Below are 27,992 nucleotides of genomic sequence, written 5' to 3' on the forward strand. Positions count from 1 at the left end.
TTGACGAGCTGTAATTTATCGACGCTACTCTAATTTCTAGTGATAACAGACAAATCAACTAAATGGCGCTTATTTCACAGATTTTTATGCTGCCGATTATTCGTATTTTATTTAGGATTATCGCCATCTACCCATATTGGCAAACGTTACATTTTAAATTAGTTTGTAACACACAATGCCATCCATTAATATGCATATTTGTCAAAGTTCAGAAAATAATTTTAGGTCATGATCAATATTTGAATAATAATGAAGATAAAAACTGACCATTTATATTCCATAATAAAGAGAAAGTAATTGATATCCACGGTCATTTACATAATATGGATTTTGACCTTTTTCAGGGTTGCGATGTAGTATGGAGATTAGCAGTTCTCTTGAGTTCAATCCAAGGCATAACTATTCAGTAATCTCTGACAAGGTAACAGTGACATTTCAACAAACAAGACAGATTTTTGTAATGAGAGGAAGTGTTGCCGGTAAAATGCTTTGAATTTGTGTTTGGAAGACTCAATTCGCATCTCTAATATAAGTATTTTACATCAATTGGATCTCTGTGTTTTAACAAATACACGCGAATTAGTGTAAAAAAAAGTTACACTTTCAATATTAAATGCGTGAAATTACAAACATCATCATCACAATCTTTGTCTTCGCACGCACGACAAAAACTATGTAACCTACCAATTTCAGTATTTTTATGATTTGTAGAAACCTTAGTTTATGTAACACGTAGTACCCACCCACTATCGATTCAATATTCTTTTCGTGGAGAGAAAAATATTATGATACGGTTACGGGTTGTTAAGTGGTGCTTGAATATAGTTTTGCATTGTATTGTACCAAAATAATGTATTTTTTAGGACATGGATAGATACTATGATAATAATTGCCTATTATTATACATTTATATTGTCTGCCACGCAGCGATACCGAAACCGGGACAAATATATGTATGGCCTACATTTATTTCTCTCGTGAGTTTCTGTGTAATTTGTGGTTGTCAATGTGTGTGTCCATGGCACCCGCGATACAGGGTTTCACTAGTGCGGGGCTATGAGCGTTGCGTTATTATTATATTATATTAAATACGAGAAAAAAAAACTGTATGTTGGGAACCGCCGTAAAGTTGCCTGCTTATAGGTATTCTACAGGATATATAATGGAGAGTGTGCAATGGAATTGCATAATTTGATTCCGCCTTCCCCTTTCCATCATCGGGGGACTAGACGTGGGCTGGGATTCCACCGCTATGTTGTAGATATTCCCAGGATTCGCTCGAAGCGTCTCGCTTCCACATTTATATGGCGAGCGACTAGAGAGTTAGAATTCCTGACCTTTTCAAGGCGAGAGTGAATGGACATTATTTAGGTGTGCATGCTACATCGTCGGCCTCATTATCACTTTCCATCAAGTCAAATGCGCACTGGTTTGGTCTCAAATTAGGGAATTTCTAAAAACATTGACTTTAAACGAGTTAGCCGTGTCAAGATACTCTATGTGTATATAAAAAAGTTATGAAGTCGGTTAAAAGTATATTACTAACACTACTATTACAATATCTAAAACTAGTTAGTAGCGTGTCTCTCTCGAATTTCTCGCATCACGACCTGAATGCGTCGTTTCACGAAAATGCACCAACAAAAGCAAGAGGAAAATTGCAATGTTATTGTGAAACTTTCTCAGAAACAGTTTAATGCAACACCTGTCAAGACTCGCTCCTAGAATTCCAGCTTCAGCGATTTCAAATTAAATTATGAAGTGTAATTTAAACTTGAAGGAAACCCCTTATTAATTGAATTAGTCAGTTTTTGTAGCAGTAGAGCTCCTTGCGAAAGAGAGAGAGAAGTACTGCCACCTTACCTATATCTGTAGCCAAGTAGTAATGTGAGCATTATTGCATTCCGATTTGAAGGGTGTTGGTTAAACTACAGGCACATGAGACTTTTCAACTTATGTTTCAGGTTGACGGGCGCTGTGGCAGTGCCCATTGAGCGGCATTGCAACTGTTATAGAACGGCGTGACGCTTACCACGAGGCGCACGACTTGTTGGTCCCGTCACTAAGTATCATAAAAAAAGTAAAAGTTTTAAATTTTTATTGAATTGATATTCAATTATTTTTTGTGAAATTACTCCACTAGTTTATTATAATTATTAATACAAAGATCGAACACTCAGAAAAAATTCCTTCGATCCGGCCGGATTCGAACCGACTTCGTTTTTTCGTCCGTTTTCGTATATATATGTATATTTTTCCAAAGTTATTGATTTGACTACTTTCAACTTTGTGCGGAAGCAACTAAAGCCATATAACGTAGTATAGACTCGTAACGGAAAATCTAAACCGCAACAAATACCTCTTCCACCCTTTAGATTAAATTTACCATGAAAAGTTAACCGAAATCAGTAACCTCTTGCTAGATATACAAACAATTATATGAATGGAATTGTGCTCTTTATCTCTTTTGAGATTAAAGGAGTTTGTGGCATGAATAATTAATGTTTTTAATTGTGAGACGTGAGATTTGACTTTTGTTAGAGGTATATCTGTATAGTGGCTAAATTTAGCAACATTTGGTAATTCTTTTTTTGAATATTATAATATTAAAAAAAAGATGAGCTAACTAGCAAAAAAAAATTATTTGCTCTTCTATACCAAGAAAAAAATTTATTAAATAAAAAATAAAATTGTTATATTTGTAAACCCTTCTTTTCAATGACATTGTAAGTAGTTATGAATAAAAACCTATATGAAAAGACGGATGCAATTAGAGGAAGCCAATTTGATACGCAAAAGTGGAAAGTTTTAAGCAAATCGATAGTTACCGACCGCAAACCTAAAAACCCATTTTCGCCGGGTTGTTTGTAATATACTAATAACCTCACGGGACTGTGTTACTAACGTCATAAACAATAACTTTTGTAACATAAGCAATAAGTTTACGAAAAATAAACTTTTAAGTTTTTGTTGTACTATCTGACACTTTTTAGGTCTGTATTTTAATAATAATAGTAAGAAATTTATTCATAAGCACATTGACAATAAAAAACGGTTAATAAAGGCACAGTTTCGGAAATGTAGTGAAATCTAGTGCTAATGAAAAGAATGGAGCTACAGGACTACATGCTGCTTTTCAGGTTCCACCTTGATACATGGACATTCGCTACTGACATCTTTATGACAATTAAAAAACAAAACAAAAAAAAAATATTACACATTTTAAATTTGTGGGACATGCTTTAAATAAATTTATTATTTTGATGAGCATAGGAACATATTTCGCAAGTAAAAGAGCAATAAATAACAGGTACAAACGACATTTTTTTTTTATTCCCAGCCCTAGGGAAACCCCGTATCGCATATGCCATGGACACACACATAGACAGCCACAAATTACACCCACACTCACGAGAGCAATAAATAGAGGCCATTGAATCGAACCTGGGACTTCTGCCTGGCAATTCAGTAAGGCAACCATTCAACCACGGAGGCAGTTTGATTGAATTGAACAGCTTTCAACTTCTTCCATACATTTAAATTGACTTATCATCATCATCTTATTTCAGAGCCTGACTCTTGTCGGTGTAACCTCCTCCACTATTCACGGTTCATAGCCAGTTCTTTGACCTCTCTATAGCTGTTCACTTTGATCTTATTTTTTTATTTGTTCACTAAACGCCATTCTTGGTCTTCCTCTCTTTCTTTTCCCTTCTATCCTCCCTTCAATTTTTTAAATTTACGTAGGCGACAAATAAACTAAGTAGAAACTCAAAACAATACAAAGAAACGATTAAATACAATTACGATAGCAACATTTTGATTTCTGTACGTTAAGTAGCCATTGCTTACACTTTCTTTTGAAAGTATTTGGTAGCAAGTTGAAATTTCAATAAATGTGCAAGCGTCCTCCCCGGCTAGCCCCACCCCTCGCTCCTGTGTTTTGCTTCGTACCACTCAGAGTTGTGACTGTTTGGAGAATAGGTTTCCAAACTTTTTGGTTCACCGCCTGCTTAGACAAGATAAAAAAATTCAACGCCTACCACCACAAAAAAATTATAATTAAAAACACTTTTTTTTTCAGTGACGTAACACTTGTGACGTAACTTGTGATTTTTGACAAGGATTTGATTTTTGAAAATATACATATGTATATGTAGTGTAGTTTATATGGATAATTCAGATTTTTTTCTAATGTGCTGGCATCCCCTGGATCAATGTCCCCAATTGCTTTCGAGGCCCCCTTCGCCCTAGGACTCTTCAGCGCCCACTGGTAGGACTCACTTTGGGAAACTACGGTTTAGAGCAATCAACCCTGGAAAGGTTTTTTCCTTTCCAGCTTCGTCTAACGTGCATTTGGAAAATATTACAAGAGAGCGATTGAAAGTAATTTTTTAAAATCTAATTTTATTCGTAATATGGAAAAGTGGAAACATTCTGCTTTTCCACATAACAAATAAAATTAGATTCGAACTGACGTCTTCTAGCATACCGTGCAGACGCTATACCAACTAAGCCACGGAACGAGCTAGCGGACCTCATGAATTTTTCTATGTGCTTGCGTCGTATCTTTGTATTTGGTTTTTCAACGACTTTTCAGCCGTAGCGCCATTTATGAGAAATCTATGATATTTCGTTTAAGGATTTTTTTTCTGAGTGTTCGATCTTTGTATTAATAATTGTAACAAACTAGTGGAGTAATTTCACATAAAATAATTGAATATCAATTCAATAAAAAAATTAAATAAAACTGGAGTTATGATTTTTTCTTTATATTACTTCATTCAACATTTTGTAATTTTGTAATATTTTCCAAATGCACGTGAGCTGTTTTTACCTTTCCAAAGTAGAAATATTTTTATTTTTGTACGAAAGTAATATCTGATGAATAATTAAAAGTCACGGAACAAAAGTTGGTTGTGATGTTAGTAAAACAATGCCACGAGTTTATTAGTATTTTACAAATAACCTTCTATATTATACTTAGCTTATATGTATAACATCTTTTGTACCTTTGTGGAAAGCAAATAAAGAATATTGAATACGCCAGGAGCGTAGCAAGAAGTTTATAGTGTCCCAATGGGTGGCGGTCGTGATATTTGATGGGTTAGGTATCGATTTCGACGCCCTTGTACCTTGGAAATGAAACTATTTTTTTAGCGAACTTCAAAGCGGGAGGATGAATATGATTTAGATACGAAAAAATAGTTTCATAGTTCATACATTAATCACAGGTGACGCTGATGACAAAAAAGCCGTCCTCCGTTGTGGAGTTCTTTAAAATGGGTATGAAAAGGGTCCTAAAGGGTTGGCAACGCGCTCGTAACGCCCCTGGTGTTGCAGGCGTTTATAGGCGACTGTGACCTCTTTCCATCAGGCGAGCCGTATTTGAGGCCGCTGGCGGATTTGCTACGTATTTAACATAAAAATTTATACCAAATACAAATACATATTTACAACAGGCACATAGTGAAATTCCTAAGATCTGCTGATTCGGACTTGTAGCTCAGTTGCTAAGAGCGTTGGCCCCGGTATCGCAACAGACGCTGGTTCGAGTACATTCAGATCAAAGGAATTTTTTCTTTGTGTTGTTCGATCTCTTTTTTATATAAGATTTTTGGCTTGGATTCAAGTCCTTTGAGCCAGGATTTCATTTAATTATCGGGATCCTTATTAAATATTTTCTATTGTGTTAATAATAATAACAACCTAGTGGAGAATTTTCACAAAAAAGAAATGAATTTCAAATAGAATAGAATTGCAAATAGTGTCATTTTCAATATAAGTATAGCCTGGCGTAAACCGAAGAACTCGATATGTATATCGATATCGATATGTATTATGTACAAAGTCAGATAAAGTCAGTAATGCGGACTAAAGCATGAAATTAAAGTTCCAAAGAGTTGACCAAATTTGAAAGTTTAATTTTCAAATGGAATGAAATATTTTTAGTAAAGGAAACATTAAGTCTCTTTTCAAACAAAATCTTAAAAGTCTTCTAAATTAAAAATTTTGGCGTTACTAATTTGTTTCATTCTTTGTTTTTTTTTTGCTTTTGTTTTGAAATCAAACATGCATTCTCATTGACTCAATAGGTCAATGTGCAGTCTGCTAAAATTCGTACAATGTAGGTACCAACGTGGTAATAATGCAGCGCAAATGACTCGAAACATTAACGAACCTTTTTGGTTTGCTCGTTTCTACAGTGGCAATGTTAACGAGCTTAAGGTGAATAATGCCAAGTTGCGAGCTACTGTTGAATCCATCTCAAACATTCTTTAATGTACCTATACCCACCAATACTGACTCAAGCCCGCCAAATAGGTAAAACAAAAAAAAACTATAATAATAACTGTTGAGTTGTCTGAACAATAGGCAACGCGTGTAAAAACCGCAGTATTTTAATGAATCGACACGGAGATTCCTTCCACCTCTTGAGTTCCTCGGAATTTTGTGCGAAATTTAATTTGAAATTCACCGAGAAGAAGAAAAACAATGTGATGAAAACATGTCAAGTCCTCAACCCGTATTGGGTCAGCCAAAGTCAAAGTCTTTGTCAAATAAACATTTATTCCATAGGTAACATTTTTACACTTGAAAACGTATTTTTTTAAGCTATTGCTCGTTCACTACGCTGACTGAGAAGAACGAGCAAGAAACTCTAGGGATTGCTCTTTTCAAATAAACTGCTCTTTTTAAATGCTTTGGAATAATAATAATTACAATAATAATAATAATAATAATAATAATAATAACGGTCACACTCAACATAACCCCGCACTAGGGAAACCCTGTGTCGCGGGTGCCATGGACACACACATAGACAACCACAAATTACACCCAAACTCACGAGAGAAATAAATGTAGGCCATACAAATATTTTTCCCGGCCCGGGAATCGAGCCTGAGACCTCTGCGTGGTAGTCCAGCATGGTAACCGTTCGGCCACGGAGGCAGTTAAAAAGCAGGAATACACTTTGTGTGGAATAATTGTGTGGAATCTAGACTCATACTACTTTATCTAACATATACTCTTCAATTTTGTAATATGACTTTTCAATTACAATACTTTTAATGTAAGTTTTGAATTTAGGAAATGAAAATATTAATATATGCTGCGGAATATTATTGTAAAAACGAATACAGTTCCCCATAAAAGAATCGTTTACCTTAGTTAAACGAAACCGTGGTACCATGAGTTTGGACTTAGTTCTAAGTTAATATTATGGATATTTTCTTTCTTAATGAAATTATGTCTATTTTTCATATTTTTTAGAGTGAATTATGTATATTTTTTAGCGTGGCGGACTATGGCCTAAACCGTCGCCTGAGAGGAGACCCGCGCCAGGCAGTGGGGCGTATAAATTGGTTGATGGTGATATAGTTAAGAAACGTAGCCGTTAATGGTAAGACTTGCACAGAAGTAACCAATACAGCAAACCAACAGATCTTCACCTCTATTTCGACACAATAAAGCATAGGTACTACTGCTTACCATCCTCACCTGACTGGAGTTGCAAATTAAAGCTTTTCATCAACGTCCTTAATTACCCGTCCACCATTTTTTCCGCATTTCAGATAATTAAGTACAAGGGGAAAATTTTTGTTCCCGAAATTAAATTCAGTTTTTCAAGACTTTTGATTGTATTCTTTTTTTATGATACCAAGTGACGGGACAATAAAGTCGTGCTCCTGTGATAAGCGACACGCCTGTCTATGGCAGTTGCAATGTCTCTTAGAGTTTTAATCGCAAAGATCTGAGGGGCACCGCCACCGCGCCCGTCACCCTGAGACATATGTTTAGAAGTCCAATGTGCCTGTAACTTCACCAGTACCCTTCAAAACCGGAATGCAGTAATGGTCACATGAACTCTTTCTCAAGGAGCTCTACTGTTACTTTAATTCACCTTTAAAAAACGACAATGCTGTAACCTCTAATGATAAGTAGATCATAGAAAATTAATTTTTTGTCAAAAATTACGGACAAAAATTCCTTCAATAAACAATTATAGTTTTAAATAAAAAACTTAACTTAAAAAATACTCAAAGTGTAAATAAAATGCATTTCCACTTTTGTATTTTTAAACACGTTTATGAATTACCGTTTGAGCTTGCTCCTTTTCCGCGCGAAATCTTTTTCGGTACCAATTTACTTTTTCGTGAAGGTTTAATTTTTTTCGTCATATTAAAACATCTTCGCTAGAACGTGGGAAGCTGAATAATTTCTTGCGAAATTAACCTCTTAAGACAGGCCGGCTAGAGGGGTGCCGTCAAAATAAATCAAGAACGCGATGCTACAAAGATATATCTAGACATCAACAATCTCACTATATCATCCTATTTGCAATTAGCATGTAAGGTAAGTAGTATTATTTTATAAATTATTGACCAAGTTTTTCATTTACACATTGGTCTTAAAAAATATAAAATAAAAAAAAATGTAAAATGTAACGATGATGATGGTAAAATGCAATCAATTTACATTCTTTTTTTTTATTGACCAAAATACAGGAAAAGTACTTATTTGCTAATTACAAGCTTCGCTCACAAAAACCCTACCGACTTTATCCGCAACGAAGGAGTTCAGTCTATTTAAGTAAAGATAATATAATAGAGCAAAAATCTTAAAAAACTAACTTAATTACTTCTAGACAGGTACAAATACATGCTCTCTTGCATGTGCATATAAATGGTATATAATAACAATTAAGCTACATACAAAATAAATAAAAACATTCAAGCTTAAATGCGCGAGGGCTTAATTGTTAAAAAAACTTTTTTCTCTAATAAGTAATTTATGTATGGCATGGCGTAGCTGTGTGACTTTTGGTTTGTAATTGGTTAGAGTTGGTATTCCAAATATAAATATTTTTGTTCTTTAAAAAAAACCGACTCAAAAGTTTGTGGAATTACCATGAATTAATTACCTACATCCGTTTACCAAGTTTCATTGATATCAGTTAACGGAAAGTGGGTGAAATCCAGAAATCCGGATTCATCTCCTAATTTTGCCACCCTTAGTATGGAAATAGTTTCTTTAAATTTAAATGGGACTACTACTGAGGTACTTCATTTCCAATAAAAAGAAAATCATCTAAATCGGTTCACAAATGTCGGAGTAACCGCTTAACGCTAAAAAAATACAAATTGAGAATCTTTTCCTTTTTTGAAGTCGGTAAAAACTTTGTACCATATTAGTAGTTTATACATGGCATGGTGTTGCTGATCTAAATAAGCTATCCTAAATAAGAATAGGATTGATTCAGTTAAATGGCAGGTTTCAAATTTCAATAAATCGCGATTACAGTCACATCTCTAATAAATCCCGGTGAAAAATCTAAAACAAAGAGCACAATTTCCTGAAACATAAATAACGCAGCCAGGTGCGAACCCGTATAAATACCAGCTTTCTGAACTTACTAATAAGCTGGTTTTCAATTGGTTATATAATCACGTCACACTAACATTTAACAATGTACTTCTAAAAGCGACTTTTCTAAAAGCATATTGATTAAAATCGGCCATTACAAAAAATGATTTTTCGAAAACTGGTTTTCTAGAAACCGTTTCTCTAAAAACAGACCGTTACCGAAGTCACACCACAAGTGTTATTCCAATTTATGTTACTAGCATTACATTTTAATGTAATCTTTTGTGTTGTATGTTTTGTGTACATTTTCAAAATTTTAATGAATCCCATCCATTATTTTTCTTTCTTTTACATAAAAGAGTTAATTATTGATTTCTTGTATTTGAAAGTGAAGCACAAAGAAATTCCATTCATATTTAATTTGAGTTATACTTTCAATGTTGATTGCACAGATCAGAAGTAGAAAATCAATTACTTAACACAAAATAAATTTTGTTCGTGCTTTGCAAATTGCGTGTGCTACAAATTTATCTCCCGTAACCGGCTTTGCGTGAACATTCCGTTTTTACAAATGAAATAGGTATTTCTTTGTCTCATTTTGGTAATTTAATTTACCTTTCTCCGAGCTCTGTATGGAACAAAGAAACCCAAATCAAATCGCTTTCACAGCTGCTTTATTATTTATTCTCCACTCCCACCCTTCTCTCAGACGGGGAGGTTGTCTATCGTTGTATATAATATTCTTGAATACCGTAGTATGATATATATTGGTAGAGCACGAAGTACGGAACATGAAGTAAAATAAATTAAGTCGAAGATCTATATATAAAGATGTTACGTATGTCGTTGAAAAAACGAGTAAGTAGTAGAAGATTAATCTTATTTATATTATCTTAAATAACATTATTGTTTCGTGCGTATTGCCAATTTTATGGCATATAAATAATTTAATTAAATGGATGAAGGCAGATGGAGTAAAGTGACGAAGAAGAGGTTATAGTAACATAGGGTATCCTGTGGCGATTTGGGTGGACGACATCGTCGAAGTTGCGGGCCATAGATGGATGAGACTAGCACAGGATTGTGGATGGATGGTACAAACAGCGGGAGACCTATACTTAACTTGACCTTTTTTCCCTCAGAGGCGGGACGCCTGTAAATTTATTATTGTTTTAAAAATGAAACACGTGTTTATAATAGTTTAGTAGTAACGAAATATTTATTTATTAAAAAAATTAGGGAAAAAACTTTTAACTACTAAAATAAAAAAGACCTAATCTTGCGGGCTTGTTTTACGCCTTCGCGCTATTTATATGTGTCCCGTCTTGTCATAGCGGGACATTGTTAAGTATTTTGGGGACAGCGGGACACGAAGCTTAAAAGCGGTACTGTCCCGCTCAACTGTCACGTTGTCTATACCCAGCGTGGATGATGATAATGATGAACAGTATATCTTCTTCAGCCTTTAGTCACACGTTGTTTAATATAGGCCTCATCATTTGTATGCCATTCCTTCCGATCGTGAGTTTGAATACAGGATTTTTTGGTTCCTTTCATTATATCGTTCGTCCATCTGGCCTTCTGACAGCGCACGTTTCTGCCCCAACGGACACCGGCTCTTATGGCTTTTATGGCTTAAGTAACTCGCCCATCGCCATTTTCTTTGCGCTATGATACGCCCTCTAAAATATTATGTAAACAGTGTATACAGTTTTAATAATTCCTAAATGTCAAATCTTAATGTTAAACCTTACGTCCACTTATACTATACTAAATTTAAGTACTCTTAAACCAATGCTTGCAATGCAAAAGAAAGAAAGACACGTTAAGTTGAAACGGATCGAACTCAGCATATGTCACAATTCGTCTGCTGTAACTCTGGTTTTCAGTTGGAACCGTTTATATAAGATGAGATGGCACGAAAGTACTAACACTAAAATTATAAAATATAACTCAAATATTAACTAAATAAGTTGAAAAATAACTAACAATAGGAAGTATTGAACATGAATTGAATGTATATGAAATACTGCATTTGTTAGGAATTATTACCTACATGAATTGAATGTATATAAAATACTGCACTTCTTATTAATTATTACATGAATTGAATGTATGAAATACTGTTATTATGAGACATTATTATTGAAAAACTAGAAAAGGCTGTCATTATTGACGCAAGCAATTCTATTAAAGTTATTTTTCTTAAAGAAATAAAAATAAACAAGAAATGTTACCTAGCCTCTCAGTTGGAGCTCTAGATAGTACTGTTTTATTTTAATTTTAAAAGATTGAATGGAAAGATACTCATAATACATTGTGTTTATAGTGTCTTATCAAAGCATCGGTTTAAGACATACACATAAATTTAGTGCAAGTGGACATTAACGTCATGCATGTCCTACTTAGTTAATTAATATTCTATGTTCACGTTACTTAAATAACCGCTAAGTGTATAATTATGTTTTGCTAATCAATAAATAAACTTTGCTCACATATTTTCATGAATTTTGTATTTATAATACGAAACAAATCGGTCTATATAATAATAAACTAAAAATCATTATATAACACAGTGTAAGTTACTTTAGTCAACAATTCTTGGTGTACGTAAACAGCAAAGAATAAAGATGGCGGAGCTAGTTACATTTTTATGATACTAAATGACGACGGGACGAACAAGTCGTGCGTTTGATTTTCAGCAATACGCCGCCTGCCCAATATCCATAGCTGTTCCAGGGTCTCTCAGAGTTTTTAATCGTAAAGATCTGACTGGTCACTGCGCACCCTGAGACATAAGTTGACAAGACCCATGTGCCTGTAATTCACCAGCGCCCTAACCCTTCAAAACCATGCATAAACTTCACGCCTTTTTCCCATCGGGGTTGGCAGAAATAACAGTCTTCCACTTGCTACGATCCTGACACACATCTTTCGCCTCATCAACACGCATCAATGCTTTCATACACGCTCGTCGGTTAAGGGTACTCTTGATCTGGCCCTTCTTTAGAATGGCCTCAATTTGGTCATGATAAGTTCTCCTTGGTCGGTCCATACCAACTTGCCCGCTCACACTCGCCTTATAAATCTGTTTCGTCACTCTTCAATCATTCGTTCTCTCTACATGTCCGAACCACCTAAGCATCCCTTTCTCTATCTTTGCCACTATATCGTCTTCCACGCCGCGACGCTCTCTTATCACACGTATCGTAATTTATCCATCCGAGTCACTCCAGCCATACTCCTCAAAGTTCTCATTTCTACTGAATTAATTCTACTTTCATGCTTCTTCTGCCAAACCAAACATTCACTACCATACATAAGTGTAGGAACCAGCACCCCCCCATGCACAGACAATCGTGCCTTTTTAGACACTTTCTGGCTACCCATGAAGGTATGTAAGGCACCATTCACCTGATTCTTTGCGTTCACTCTTCTTTCAATGTCTCTTTCACATTTTCCATCACACGTAAACATAGAACCCAAATACACAAACTCTTTCACTTGATCCACTTTCTCTCCTTCAATCAATATCGTGCAAATCGTCATATCTTCCTCTCTTTCAAAAACCATTACTTTTGTCTTTCCCACATTAATTTTCATTCCTTTTCTTTTAAGAGCACCATTCATAATAATATCTTATATCACCTGGTCATCGTCGTATAGGAGGCACTTGAGTAAACCATTCATTCTCAGCCCACACGTACTCTCTTTCAAAACTTTCAAACAATTGTCTATAATTAGGTTGAATAGCCATGGCGACGCTACACGTCCCTGTCTAACACCTTTCCCGATATTGAACCAGTCAGTGTAAGCACCATTTATTCTGACACAGGCACTGGAATCCTCATCGAGAGATTTCAGTGCTTGAACCAGACTGCCGTCCACCCCGTACATAGGCAATGTCGACCACAATTATTTCTTTGACACTCTGTCGTAGGCCTTCTCCAAGTCTATAAAAGCACAATAAACTTTTTGTCTTTTAGGCAAGAACTTTTCGATTATATTTCGCTAGGAGGAGACCTGATCCACGCATCCCATTCCTCTTCTAAATCCCGCTTGCGCGTCCCAACTTTTTTCTTCCGTATCTTTTATCACTCTCTCAATTAATACCTTTGCATATAATTTGCCGACAATGCTGAGAAGACTGATTCTGCGGTAATTTTTGCAGTCTTGCTGCGACCCTTATACCTTATATAACAGCCTTTCCCCAGTCTCCTTGCACCCTTCAAAACCGGAATGCAAAAATGCTCACTTTACTGTTTGGTGGCAAAAATAGGTAAGGTGGCTGGACGAACTCTTTCACAAGGGTCTCTACTGCTACTAAATTACTTTTTCATACCAGAGGCGCTGTAATGCAGCCTGAATTTATATAAATACATTGAAAAGTTGCCATTTTGAAAATGTGGCGAGAAGCGAAAGTCAAGTTAGTCATATTAACTTATTTAGACTTAAATTTGCTTAAATAAGATGTAAAATGAATGTAAAAAAATTAATGAAAAATTAACGGAATGCTTTTATAATCAAGTTTACAAAATCATATGTCAAACTAAGGATCCATTTTGCAGTAGTATACCATATGTTTGCGATCAGCTTCGAACGCTGAGCACGTTTATATGTCACTTACGGTGGAACGTTGTTGTACAGGAATGGAATAAACAATTTACGAAGATGTTGAAAAGATGACATCGATAAGCGCTTTCCTGTGTTTACTTCGATTTTAACATTCACGATTTTTACACATTATTTGATTTTTAATTCGGGACTTAATCATGTATAACACATATTTTATTTGCGTCGACGTTTCAGACATATTGCAACGTCCGTGGTCTCGAAGGGACTGAAGAGGCGAAATAAGATATGTTTTATACGTGTCCCGAATTAAAAATTAAATAATTTCCTGTGTTTGATTTCAATTTTATCTGTCGTAAATATCTAAACAATCTTTCATTCTTTCGGGCAAAACGTGGGCTGGATCGTCTTGATTACAAGATCGATATAATTTAACCTGCATTTTTTCTAATATTCGTTCGAGAAACCACTCGACACAACTGTTTCGACTACGTGCTTGCCTGGAGTCTTTTCTACATGCATTTCTGGTTTTTTTTGGTGTCAACATCTGACTGATAGTGATGGTGGACATTTTGGAGCTATAAATAATAGTGCATAAGTGCAGAAGATCGCTATAACATCATGCACCAATTCCTACGACCAGGAATAGGAGATTTAAATTCGGTGGGATTATATCCTTTTTCGCGATGAAAAATATTACTATTTTACATTTTGTCCGAACACCCAAAAGTCCACTTCTATAGAATCACCCAAATCACAGCGATTAGGCATTCTGATTTAAAAATTTCGTCAACATTTATCGATAAATTAAATACGAATCACATTTAGGCATTGTATTTGTTTAATTCATGCAATAAAACAAAAAAGAAAGGCCCCATTGGATTAATTTTAATTGCAAATGCTTACAAAGCGTATTAATGCGCGAACTCTACAGCGTGTGATTCTTATCAAGATATGTTTTAAGGCGGCTTCCCTTTGCTCGCGGCCCGGTTCCCAGCTCGCGCCGCGCCGGTGCTCGCCGGGCAACGCACCATTAGAATAATTAATAAGGGTGTCGAGACGCACTGTTCGAATTTAATCTGATACTTCAATACAACATGACTTTAATATGTGGAGTGCACGAAAGGAACCGCACGCCGCGCCGGAATGGTACGTGTCGGAACACGTACCATGCCTATTCTGTAACTTTGGCGCACCTTAGGCAAATAAGTAAATACCTTACGCCACCTCCTTTCACCGCGATTAATTCCTCTGATATTCATAGTACGGGGAATTCTCTAGTTTGAAAACTGACAATTAGTGTGGTTGTCTGGCGCATATTTCTTTTTATTATTATGCCATCGATACGATAAGAATATCAAATATTATTTATTACTACATTTCTAATCATTAAATATCTTCTCTGTGTTTTTTGAATAAAGATATATTATTATTATTATATTGGGTATATATTTTGGACTCTCGCCACGCCCATGTCCAGAAAGATTAATTTTGGATTTCTAAATAGGAGAATTGATATTCCCTGGCAATGTCACATTATTATTATCACAATCACAGTCGCATATGTAATATTAGACTTAAGTGTAAGTCAAAAGAGTACATATTTATTAAAAAATTGTCTAAACCTAGTCACGATTTTCTCTTACGCGCCTACTATCTGATATTTCTGTTGTCTAGCTCAATATCGTATCTAGTTTCTCTAGGTGCGAACGCCTCGAATCCAACTGCAGCGCATCAAATATGCATGCTACTTCAGCGCTAAAGCCTACGCTGCACACACATATACAGCTCACACCGCCACACTTACAACTTATAAACACAACCGTTTATACCGAACGCACACAGCTCCACATAGAGTAAAGACACACGAGAACTTAGAAGTAAAGTTTCATATGCTTACATGTTGAGACATGTGAATAGTAAATGTAGGAAAAAATATCACCTTAGTAATAAAAGTTTTAGGTTCGTTCGTCGTTTAGGTAGGCTTAGGTTCGGTTGAAAAACCATTTGTTTTCAAGCAAGTTTTTTTAACTGGTAGTAGAGCTCCGTGTGAAAGATTTTATTTGAAGTTGAAATGTTTATTGAAATAATTTAATTCAAGTAAGTGAAATGTTGCCCTCTCTATGTACATTGCTGCGCCCAACAGGGTCCCAAAGCTCTAATTTAAGCGTGTCCACCTGCTACAAATGTAAACTTTTGGGAATACAATAAAGTATTGAGTATTGAGTATTGAGTTCGCCCAGGAAAGTACTGCCACCTTACCTATTTCTGCCGCCAAGCAGTAATGTGGGCTTTGCTGCGTTCCGGTTTTGACGGGTTCTTGTGAAATCACAGGAGCATGGGGCTTGGCAATTTATGTCTCAGGGTGATGACGGGCGTAGTAGCAGTGCCCCTCGGATCTTTATATTTAACGCTGCAACTGCTATGGACAGACGTTTCACTCACCACCAGGAGCACGACTTGTTCGTTCTATCACTTATTATAAAAAAAAGGCAAAGCCATTTATGTAGTGTGAATTTCAATACTTAAATAGTTCCTCGTTTAACAAGAAAGCAAATAAATAAAGCAAGCACAAAAGCAAATACATAAAGCAGTAATTACAGTTTTTTGTCATGAGTCTTTTTTATTTCCTCGATATTTCAGAACAGTTTAACGCTTCATGATCACGGGTTGACAGGCCAGATGACAGCTTCAAGAACAGATATATCTGTCCACCCTCTTTCACTGTCGACGACTATACCCATCTCGGTTATTTGTGGTGTTACCATTGTCACTCACTTTTTTCCGACAAACCACACTCACTATATCCACACGTGAAACTGAGCTGAACGAAACAGTGTAATAGATGACCCGTTTGGCTCTTACAGATAGTCTCGATGTTTGAAATAAATATTGTAAATGACAAATGTATTCAAAGTATACCTATTTACAAAGAGCAACCCCTAGCGTTTCTTGCTCATTCTTCTCAATGAGCAGTAGAGTTTAATCTATATGACGTTTTCAAGTGTAATTTGCTTACATATGAAATAAAAATGGTTTGAGTGCGAGTTTTAGTGATAATCATTTAGTGAATAAACACGAAAGCCTTAAAATCTATAGAAAAAGCAATATCATTAACACAAGTTGTTCTCATTTCAAACTATGCTCTGCAATTTATCTTTTTCTTACTTTTGTTTGTGTTATTGTAGGCACTATTAAAGCCGGACGTCGTAGCGATTTTGTATCTCATATAAATGACGTTAAGGCTCTATTCACGTTGCGGTGGAACGCAATGGAAGCGAAAATTTTCTAAAAATACGCGGCAATATAATATGTTTTCCAAAGCTCTAGTTTCGAAATTATTAGAATTTTGCGGAAGTTACCATTATCGTATTTTTTGCTTCACTAGACGCTTATATTTCCGGCTAGTGTATTATTTGTATTGCAATTGAAACTTTACCTTCACGTATTAGACATAATGTTTTTGTTACATGTCAGTATCAGGACATCGTAATCGATATTAACTAATCGCAGTGAACTTAATAATGGAATTGAAACTATTTTTTCGGATCTAAGCACGTATATTTGTTTTTTCAAACTAACGTTTCAGGCCCTTTACAGGTCACCATTACAAGATCACCAACTAGTTGTTGTCGAAACAATTGACGACACCCGTCAATTGTTTCGAAGTCGAGCCAATCGGAGCACCGTTGTCACCGTAATGATATGGCGAATAGTATTCAAACAAATTAAATGATATTTCGTCTCTTTTTCTGGTTATATACTCGATAACGAGAGTACACTCTCTAGTATCCTGTAATATATACATATATTATATACTTTGTATATACATATATAATACTTTATGTGGAGGAAATAAACATTCTTATTATTATTTGATGATCTCGGTGATCTAACGGCTTACATTGTGGGCGCTGGATACGAAGGCCGGGTTCGATTCCCGGTAGGGCCGATTTCGAAATTGAACTTTTCTAAATTGGTTCTGGTCTGGGTGTTCTGGGAAGTGCCCCAGAGTGAATTCCGTTCCTGGTACTCATGGTACAGGGAATTCCCTATTTTGAGAACAGGCAATTGGTACATTATGTGGTCCATTATTATTATTAGAAATTAATACTACTAAAAGAAATTACCCCACGGAAAACACGACCACTCCCGAACGCAGCGAGTTGCCAGTGTGGCTGTGTGCATTGTTGTATTGTTTGGGATACAAATGATGCTGCATAATGTTGTTTTTAGATTTAGTTTCGATATTGTACCGATACGTGTATAATTGTATCAGTTTGGCGGGTTATCTTTTTGTTTTGTTTAAAGTATATATAGAGAACTATAGCTTTAGATATTGTTAATCTTAAATATGTATTTTTTCTCATATGTGTAATTGTTTGTCTCTCAATAAAAGACAAACTTTGCCGATTTCTCAGACAAAATTCCTTCACATTATTATTTAAAGGCGAACTTCTCACTGCCTAACTTTATTTTCCAGTTCTTCTGTTTTCCAGTTCTGTTTTACACGAACAGCGACAAATTTCCCAAGCAAAAACACCTGATTGTTGTAAAGGAATACGAATACATTTTTGTTAGAAAACACTTCGCTAACTAAGCGTGGTTTCGCTTTACAATAGCAAACAAACAATGGATGACCTGGATCTGGCTTTTTATTACAAGCAAGTACCTTATTTCCACAATGTAACCAGCACTCGGTATATTGAACGTTCGTTTGTAATTATCGGAATTCTCTGCCAATTGGAAGGGGTCGTTAATTAGTTCTATTGTATTGTAAACGATGCTATAACGTGGCGCCCAGAAGAGGCCTGTCTTAATAGTAACTGTTGTAAGAAATTGCTGGCGAAAACAAAAGGTAATATTTGTTGTAAAAGACTTTATTGTGAAACATAAAGTTTTCTGCAGTTGCTGTACAATATTCTATACAATAAATATTTGGCGCCCAACGTGGGACCAGGAAAAATTCAAATTTGTAACGAGTATGCTAAGTGGGCAATCAACCTTCAAATTAGCGATGAACCCTATTCAAAGTTTGCAGTAACCATATATTAAGCGCCATAATTTCTGCAGATTATACAGTCCCCATTAAGTGACCGTATGTATAAACAAACTTGTCAGATCTGTTTCATTTTAGATTGAGTGGAATAATAATTGTGGATATTTAAGGGTAGTTTTAAGCCACACGGTTAGTTTATGTTTAACGGTCACGCGATGCAGACGTCTCAACTGCGGTTATTGACTTTACTAGGCTACCTGCTGCCTCTAAACCATTTTATGTTATGATTTTACGACAAAACAGTTAAGTGGTGTTTCTTTTTACGCTCTTCTATAGAGACTAGAAGTGAAATAAAGTAAGTGACGCTTTTCTTCAAGTCACTAGTGTAACGTAGGATAAAAAAGTTATATAATGTCCATTTCGATCGTTGAACTTGTTACCGGAGAGTATCTCGGCCCAAGTACGAAAGTAGAGAGAGAGAGAGAGAGAGAGAGAGAGAAAGAAATAAATACAAAAACAGTACAGAGTACTTAAAACCGACATCAAAAGTAATTCATCCCCTAGTTTGCCACCCTTAGAGGTGGAATATTTTCTTTAAATTTAAATGGGACTACGTCTGAGGTAGCCTTTTTAAAATAAAAAAGAATCATCAAAATCAGTTCACAAATGCCTATCCTAACCTAAAATGAATTATCGCGAAACACACATACAAAAAAACATAGTCGAGTTGAGAGTCCTCCTTTTTTGAAGTCGGTTAAAACATACGAACAGTTATTTTCTTTTCCTAGTTACACGCGTACACGAAAGGAGGTTCCCCGCAATGAGGTTCGAATCGTATTCCTTGTATGGCGTGCGAAACCTGGGCATCAATTGGCGAGTACATTATGCCAATTGGCAAATCAACGATGGCAAATATATTCCGTGTGCAGTTCAGGATAGTTGCTGCTTATGGCGTGATCAGCGTGGCTAAGTTCTGGGCCGCGATAATATAGGGTATGCCATCGATACGACAAAGAAGAATTAAAGTCAATATAAATGGGAATGCAAACATAGGAAAATCATAATAATATGCCAGACAATCATACTAATTAGACCGGTGTCATTGGTGTGGTTAATAACAATTCATTCCGGGACACTTCCCAGAACCCCTAGACAAGATCCAGTTTTGAAATAATAATCATCTTTATTCCCTCTTTACAAAGGTTTTCCACTAAAGAATAGTCTTATAGCTCACTTACAAAGAGAAATTGTAACTGAAAGACCTTCGTAAGAGACTGGAGTCCATAGTAAGTATAAACTTGTGTCACAAATCTCCAGGCTCTCATTTCCGGACACAACAATTGTAGAGAGCAAGAATAATATGTATTTGAAAATTTATTTTTTCCCAAATTGGTTCTACCGGGAATCGAATCCGGTATTTCCTTATCCAGAACCTTCAGTGCAAACTGCAACAGCCATCGAGGTCAAAACATAATTTGACAAAAAATAAACCGACTTCAAAACCTTTCTTACCCGCTTTAGCTGTGTTCGTTGCCGCAGTCTCCTGAACACCTATTGAAACGTAAATGGAAGTCCTCGGTCAATACGAACCATATCCCAAACATAAGATTTTATGTAGAAATCTTGAACACTGTTGAGGAGTTCTTCATCTGTCGGCTATTTCCATTATCCGAACAGCTGTAGGCCACTAATATTTTATTTCTATTGGAATTACGCTTATGAGTCGAAAGTTTATTAAAAATCTGTTAATGGAAATTGGGTTACATTAAATATACCTGATTCATCACCTAATTTACCATCCTTAGAGATGGAATACATTCTTCAAATTTTAATAGGATCACTTGAGGTACCTCAAGTATTACCAAAAAGAATCATCAAAATTTATTCACAGATGTCGGAGTTATCGCGTAACATATCTCTTATAAGATAAAAAAAATTATCGAAGACTCCAATGAACTCCAAGTCGATTAAAAATATTCTATAAAGATGTGAAATATTTATTATCGCCCTAAAAGTAAGAATCTCATTCCGGCCTCGATAATCTAATTTGCCTTAATGCTGCTGTTTCAGATTTATTCATGTAACATAATTGCGAGACTTTCGACTCGTCAAACTTCTTAATAGAACTTTGAGTTCGGAAAATTTTAATGTATTCGTAATGATAGCTTTGTAAAACATTATAAGCGAAATGTTACATTAATCATCTTTACGTTGATATTTATTCTTTATCATTATTTTTTATCATTATCTGGTAGTTACGAGACTTAAGTATTTATTACGTGTGTAATTTCACCAGAACTCTTACCCTTCAAAACCGGAACGCAGTAACGCTCACATTACTGCATGTCGGCAGAAATAGGTAAGGTTGATGATCCCTGGATATATCGCTGCTTTTCAGTGGTACAATATAGTTTCTTTTTTGACTTATTTGATTATGAAGGGGACACCGAGGTCTTGATTGATTAAAATAATTACGTATCGTATTGGGATGGTGCATGATTTGTCAATTTTGCGCGGCAAGCAAGTCTCAAATTGTTTAAAACCCTCTACTAGAAAGCCATTGATATGTATTTACAGACGAAAACTTTAGAAAATTTTATAGCGGACTAAATATGGCGCATTTAATACTTCATTATATGCCGCTTCAATGGTTCTTGGTTCATTTCATAAATATCTTTTCAATGTAGATATCACGAACGACTCTCTAAGCTGAGCGAGCAAGAAGAGCGAGGATTCGTCCGCACATTCTACTACAATGCTCCAACTCGGCCAACTACAGGATGAAGTACTTTGGAGTATCAAGGGCGCTCTCTGAAGTCTTCAACAGACCCAGGATGATGCTAATATTCTTGGAGAAGCTTGGTTGGCACATGTAGGATCCTGCACCCACCACATGCAAAATAAGCGCAAAGACGTCGAGTTACTTCTGTAATGTTCCGGCGTGATCAGCTATAGGACGTAAAACCTTGGAGTGCCGAGGTCGCACTCCGAAGTCTTCAACAGACCCGGAAGAATGCTAAGATCCTTGGAGAAGCTCGAGTGGCACGAGTAGGTACCTACCACACATAAAATTCGTACCTCGATGTCTAGTTGCGTACACCAGTCATACCATATCTTATTACATAAAATTACGACCAAATTGTTGTCAAAATTAGTTTAAACACCGTGAAAGAACTGTGTCCACATTCGACATTGTCACTTTGGGAACAATAAATTACAAATAATGGCAGCGCAGGCAGTCGTTGCATACATGGTCTGGACACTGTTCGCCTCTAGGCATGAACGAAATGTTACATGTAATTTAGTTAACCAAACAATGCCGAATTTAAAAGTGGCGCCCAACACGGGGCCTGGGTGAGTGCAATGAATAATTAATTCGTTTAGTTTATTAAAACAGAAGATTGCCTTTCTGTAAGTGTAAATATTTCATGTATTATTATTTGAAAACTAAGAAACACCTGAAAGTGTCAAAAATGTACGCGAACAATTTGTATACAAAAGTAACATTTTACAACAACATTCACGTTTTAAAGATACCGGATATCAACGTCAGTCAGTGAAATGTTGATTAAAAATTCGAAATACATAATTATATATAATCATCATAAAGCAATGTAATAAAAAAATATTGCTACAATGAGCGTGTTGTATGCGTCAGACATATTGTACGAACGGTCCCTTGACAATATAACATTTCATATCGCGGAGTTTGGTTCCGTCACATTTCACAGCACAAAATTGCTACATGTGTCTGGATGAAATTATGTCATTTATTTGCGTTTTTCGGTAGATGTGAATTCATATAGTTATAACTGAATGCTGATAATTAATAACTTGTCAACCAACGTGATCATAGTTATGCGAAGATGACACCTAAAGATTTCTTTCGTTGTTTTTCATAGTTTGTTCTAAAATTTACTTATAAAAATGAAATTTTTTCCTGTTAACACCTCAGGAATGATAAATTGTTGTGACTATAATGCCAACAACAATTGCCATTAACTATCGCAAAACCTATGCTCATATTGGTTGACATGTTATTGCTGATACATCCAATTATAATTGTAAAACATTTAATTAACATAACCATTTACTTACCATTTTTATTCGGTTTTGGTTTTTACAAGTATATAAAATACCAAAGTATTTTTCCACACTCTCGCTAGTTTAATTCAAGGACTTCTTATTTGTATTTTGGTACTAAGTAGTGAAAGGTAGTGCCGGTAACTAAATTTGCATATGTTAAACAGGCACACCACGTTACGTTGTAGGAAAATGCAAAAGTAATATGCTTTCAAATTTTTGGACCAAATTAGTTTCTTTTAAAGTGTGTTTTTTTAACAAGCGCGCACCTGGTGTTAACAGACACGCCTGTCGATAACAGTTGCAGTGTCACTCAAAGTTTTAAATCGCAAAGAACTTAGGGGCTTAACTTAATATTTTCAGGATACGGTTAAACATATTTTTTAGTGTAATTTATCCACAAGGCTCTCGTTCGAAACTATTGGCAACAGGATTTAAATATTAATAATATTCTTATTGTAATAGTAATATTTGTTAATACTAACAATCCACATGTGCGATGTTTGTTTTTAAAATAATAAATTAATCAGAGCGATCACAACGACCTCGGGGCAACACAGCAGGACGTGTCCATTTTCCAATGACAACCGCGAGTGTCCATGATAAGTGGTTTTATGGCGCAACGTGGGATTTTTTAATGATATTAGGTACGGCACCTTTATCATTCAAAACCAGACTACGCACGTTACTGCTTGGCAGCAGGAATATGTATGGTGGCTATACTACCCTGGGTGGACATTTTCACAAGGAGGTCTACTGCTGAGTGGTCTTACTTACTTAGCAGAATTCAAACTTTTAATGTGACCTGTATTGTTTGATCGTGTATTCTATCTTGTGACCCGTACATAGGCTCAAATTGTGATTAGTGCCTATTTATTGAGAAATAAGGTAGAAAATAACAATTTAACGCTAAATAAACACCTTGAAAACCAAAACAGACGTCAAATATAACGCTTAACACATCACAAAAGTTTCTCGATTTTATCATCAGATTCCTTAAACAAAATCTGAACAAAAGTTACCACCCGCTAATTTTATTTTGTTCCTCTGAGCTAAGGTGCGGAGTGTACACTAATTTAGCACCATAGATAAGACCGCCGGTTGTTAGACAGCTTGTTAGATGGTATCGACTGTAGACGCTTCCTGCGAGTAAGGTATTACAAAAAGGTAGGGTAATTGTAATGTTTACTTTGAAACTTGTTATGACTTTGTTACTATGTTCTAGTCAGGCGTTATTCGTTGTTTAGAGTACAAGTTCTATTTTATAAGTAATATATAGCTATCACTAACAATAAAATGCTTACATCATGAAGAAATAATTCTATGTAACTACATTATGATATCGGTACAACAGTTTACAAGGTATATTGACTGTCAGAATGTTTCACCATCATGATATTCATTTATTTTTTCTGAAATTACTCCGCTAGTTTGTTATAATTATTAAACAAAGATTGACCACTTAGAAAAAAATCACTTCGATCGGGTTGGATTCGAACCAACGTCTCCCAGCAAAACCATGCCAGACGCTATGCCAACTAAGCCACGGAACGAACCAACAAACCTCACGAATTTTTTCATGTGTTTGTTGCAGACCTTTGTTTTGATTTTTAGCGACTTTTTGCCGTGCCACTTAGAGCTTTGCATTGCAAAGATCTGAGGCACACTACCACTGCGCCTATCACCGTGCCTGTAATTTAACCAGCACCGTTGCCTGTCAAAACCAGAACACAGTAATGATGACATTACTGCTTGGCGGCAGAAATAGTTAAGGTGGCAGTACTCTGGACGAACTCTTTCACAAGGAGCTCTACTGCTACTATACTACTACAACGTACCTCTCAGATCTAAAATCCAAATCAAAATAATATTCATTTCATAGGCAAGCATTATTACACACGAAATCGTCACATTGGTTGAACTGTACCGCTCATTCGTAAGGCAGATTCCCCTGAGAAGAATGAGCAAGAAACCCTAGGGGTTGCTCTTTGTAAATAACATTTGTACGCATTCAACATTTACAATATATATTTTTTTGCTTTCAAACATCAGAGATCGAGACTACCTCCACGAGCTAAACGGGTTACTATGACGGATTTTTGTCATCCAAGTACGCAGAAGTTGTATAATAATCTTTGCGACATAAAGCTCTGAGTGGTACTGCAACTGCTTTGCACAGGTGCGCTTACCACCAGGCGCACGATTTGTTCGTCCCGTCACTTCGTATCATAAAAAAAAATTCTGATGTTACTATAATATGTGTTGTAGCCTTGATATGATGCTGGTACCAGAAAAGTCTTCACTACTATTCAATTCCTCAAAAATACTTACATTACAATTTTTTACAAAAGTCTAAGTTCTAAAAACTAAACAAACTAGGATTAAATTATATGAATTAGATTGAATCCCCGCGGCAAGGTGCCCAAGATGCTTACAGCGTTCCCCCTTTGCATGGCTATGCTAATGCGTTGGGCAAGATAGCTGCCGGCCCTTGGGTTTCCCATACAGTCCATTAATGTTTTGGATAAAATTACAAAAAATATATAGATCACCCCACGGACCAAGGGTTTTTACTTCAAAAGCCGTAAATAGGTAGTCAAAAACGAGATCCTGGTACTTATTACTCTTTATTCTTTCCGCCAGCTCAGCTGCGGAGCCAGTCCTCTTGCTGGTGTGCTTAAGATGGGATAGGACAAGTGTGTCGGCAAACGTGGCGTCCCACACCAATGCCCCGCCCATACTCCAAGGGATGAGAGTCATTCCGTTCGGGCGTTTCATCAGTACGCAACAAGCCGCTCAGCTCGAGTATAGCGGGCACGTTAACCGTGGCTAACGCCCGGCTAATTAATTATCCACTTCTATTACTTTTTAGGAAATTTATCGTTTCCCCTTAACGAATAAAGAAACGGCCTCGTGAACTTTATAAATTATAATGTTTCATAATTTCATAAAACAATTGAACAATTTGAAATCGCTGACATGTGACATTCCACATATCCATATCCTCCATATTTGCATAACACAAATTTGTACCTCAATAATGGGAAAATAGAGTCATATTTTTCGCATATGCTATATGCGAAAAATATGTCGCATCGTGACGCTTCCACTCTGCGCCATTGGAGTTGAGCCTAAGTGTATGGAAGACTGTCACAGCGAGCCCGCGATAATAGGCGGCGTCTAAAGCCGCCACACCTTTATTACTTCTATTATGTATATGTTGAGTGTGTGCGTTATTATTATTATAATAAAAGTATTAATTTCGACGAGTTGTTTAGCTTAAATTTTTTTGTGCTACACTGTTTTGTATATTTTGTATTTTTTTATTTTACGTGTTATGTAATAAACAAATTTAGTAACAGTTGCACACAACAATTTGCATCCGGATATTCAAAGAACAACACAAGTATCTCAGTGTTAAGTTTTTACTTTTATTGAAAAAGGAGTGACTGAAACATTTACTAACATCTACTACCTTGGAAAATATATTGAAACTGTACAGTACAGCCCCGACTTAAACAGATTGACTGTGTGAATTGAGGATTATAAATAATTCACTGGGAAAGCGAACCTATTGCTTTTACTTACAGATTTATTAAACATAGTAGTGTTGATTATCGTAAGCTTACGAAGTGGAGCGTACAATGTTCAATCAGAAATGGTCTTGTTTCTTAGGAATTCTTCGTTATAATAAATTATAGCTGGGCAAATTCGAGCAGAACTTTTGTATGAAATCAAGAATGTCATCTGGCCGGCTTTGTTTGGACTTATTCATGAATAACAAATAGAGTAACTGTTTAAAGTGAAATGAAGTCAGCCTTGTTGAATAACTAGGTCGCGAAAATGATGAATAGAACTGTCTGTTTAATATTCAAGTGACGCTCTCTCGGTTCGCCGTAAATCAAAACTAAGAAAACTTATAAGAATATTGACTATTTAATAATATTTTCGAGTTGTTTTCTCTGGAGTTACAAGTTGTACGTAAATAAATACAAGCATTTAGGTACATGGTTGACTGTTCTGGGTAAATTACAGGCACATGGGTTTTGTCACCATTATGTCTCAGTGTGAATTTGAATTAACAAAGGTGGGTTTTATTTTACTTTACTTCGCTTGATGAAGTTGTTACATTAAATATCATAAATCCATTATACGGCGCACTGCAGCGTGCAGAGGGCACGGGTCTCCTCTAAAGAAAGAGTTAAGGTTAGGTCATATTCTGTATCAATGCGATTTGGGCTATAATAATTTTCTATAATTATAATTATTGGCTGGTTCATATCTTTCTACATTAGTTTTGATTATAGTGACCGACCCTTAGGGTGCACGAGAAGGGCACTATAACCTATTCGCGCACAGGAACCTTACAAGTTCAGGTTCCGACCCCAGATCAGCCAGTGTACGGATTTGTCACGGACCTCTGTCACTGGACTTCATCTAGTTCTCGAGAGGCCTCGGGTGAACCAGTACAGGAACTATAACCTGTGCAAATAAGCCCGCACAGGGACCTACTCAGTCAGTATCTGACCCCAGTTAAGCCCATGTACCGTAGCTGTATTTACGCTCACTTCCCGTTGCGCATTGCAAAACTAGCGGTTGCCACCGCTAAGCCTAAGTAGTAAGTAGCAGTTTTGGTAACAATAAAGCACCTTGTGAAAGCGTTCGTCCAGGGAAGTGCTGTCACCTTACCTATTTTTACCGCCAAGCAGTAAAGTGAGCATGACTGCGTTCCGGATTTGAAGGTTAAGGGTGCTGGTAGTGGGATTTGTCAACTTATGTCTCACGGTGACGCGTGCAGTAGCAGTGCCCCTCAAATCTTTGTGATTTAAAGCTCTGCAGTGTGAGTGGCACTGTCCCGTGGTTCATCCCGTCACTTGGTATTATGAAGAAAAACCGTTATTGATAAGCGTGTCGCTTACCACCAGGTGCGCGACTTATTCGTCCTGTCGCCTGGTATCACAAAAAAATG

The 27,992-nt window shown here is 36.1% G+C and overlaps 1 protein-coding gene and 1 long non-coding RNA gene across 2 annotated transcripts in view; one reads left to right on the forward strand and one right to left on the reverse strand.

Annotated features, from left to right (window-relative positions):
- Window positions 1-27,992, reverse strand: part of LOC113230841 (sodium channel protein 60E) — a 252,806-nt gene that overhangs the window by 194,779 nt on the left and 30,035 nt on the right. The window lies entirely within an intron of this gene.
- Window positions 4,207-26,054, forward strand: LOC113231157. Its single transcript, XR_003310539.1, has 3 exons — window positions 4,207-4,273; window positions 7,299-7,405; window positions 25,667-26,054. It is a non-coding gene; the product is annotated as an uncharacterized LOC113231157 (long non-coding RNA).

Source organism: Hyposmocoma kahamanoa, unplaced genomic scaffold (genome assembly GCF_003589595.1).
Source record: "Hyposmocoma kahamanoa isolate Upper Pololo Valley unplaced genomic scaffold, ASM358959v1 64, whole genome shotgun sequence".
Classification (NCBI taxonomy): domain Eukaryota; kingdom Metazoa; phylum Arthropoda; class Insecta; order Lepidoptera; family Cosmopterigidae; genus Hyposmocoma; species Hyposmocoma kahamanoa.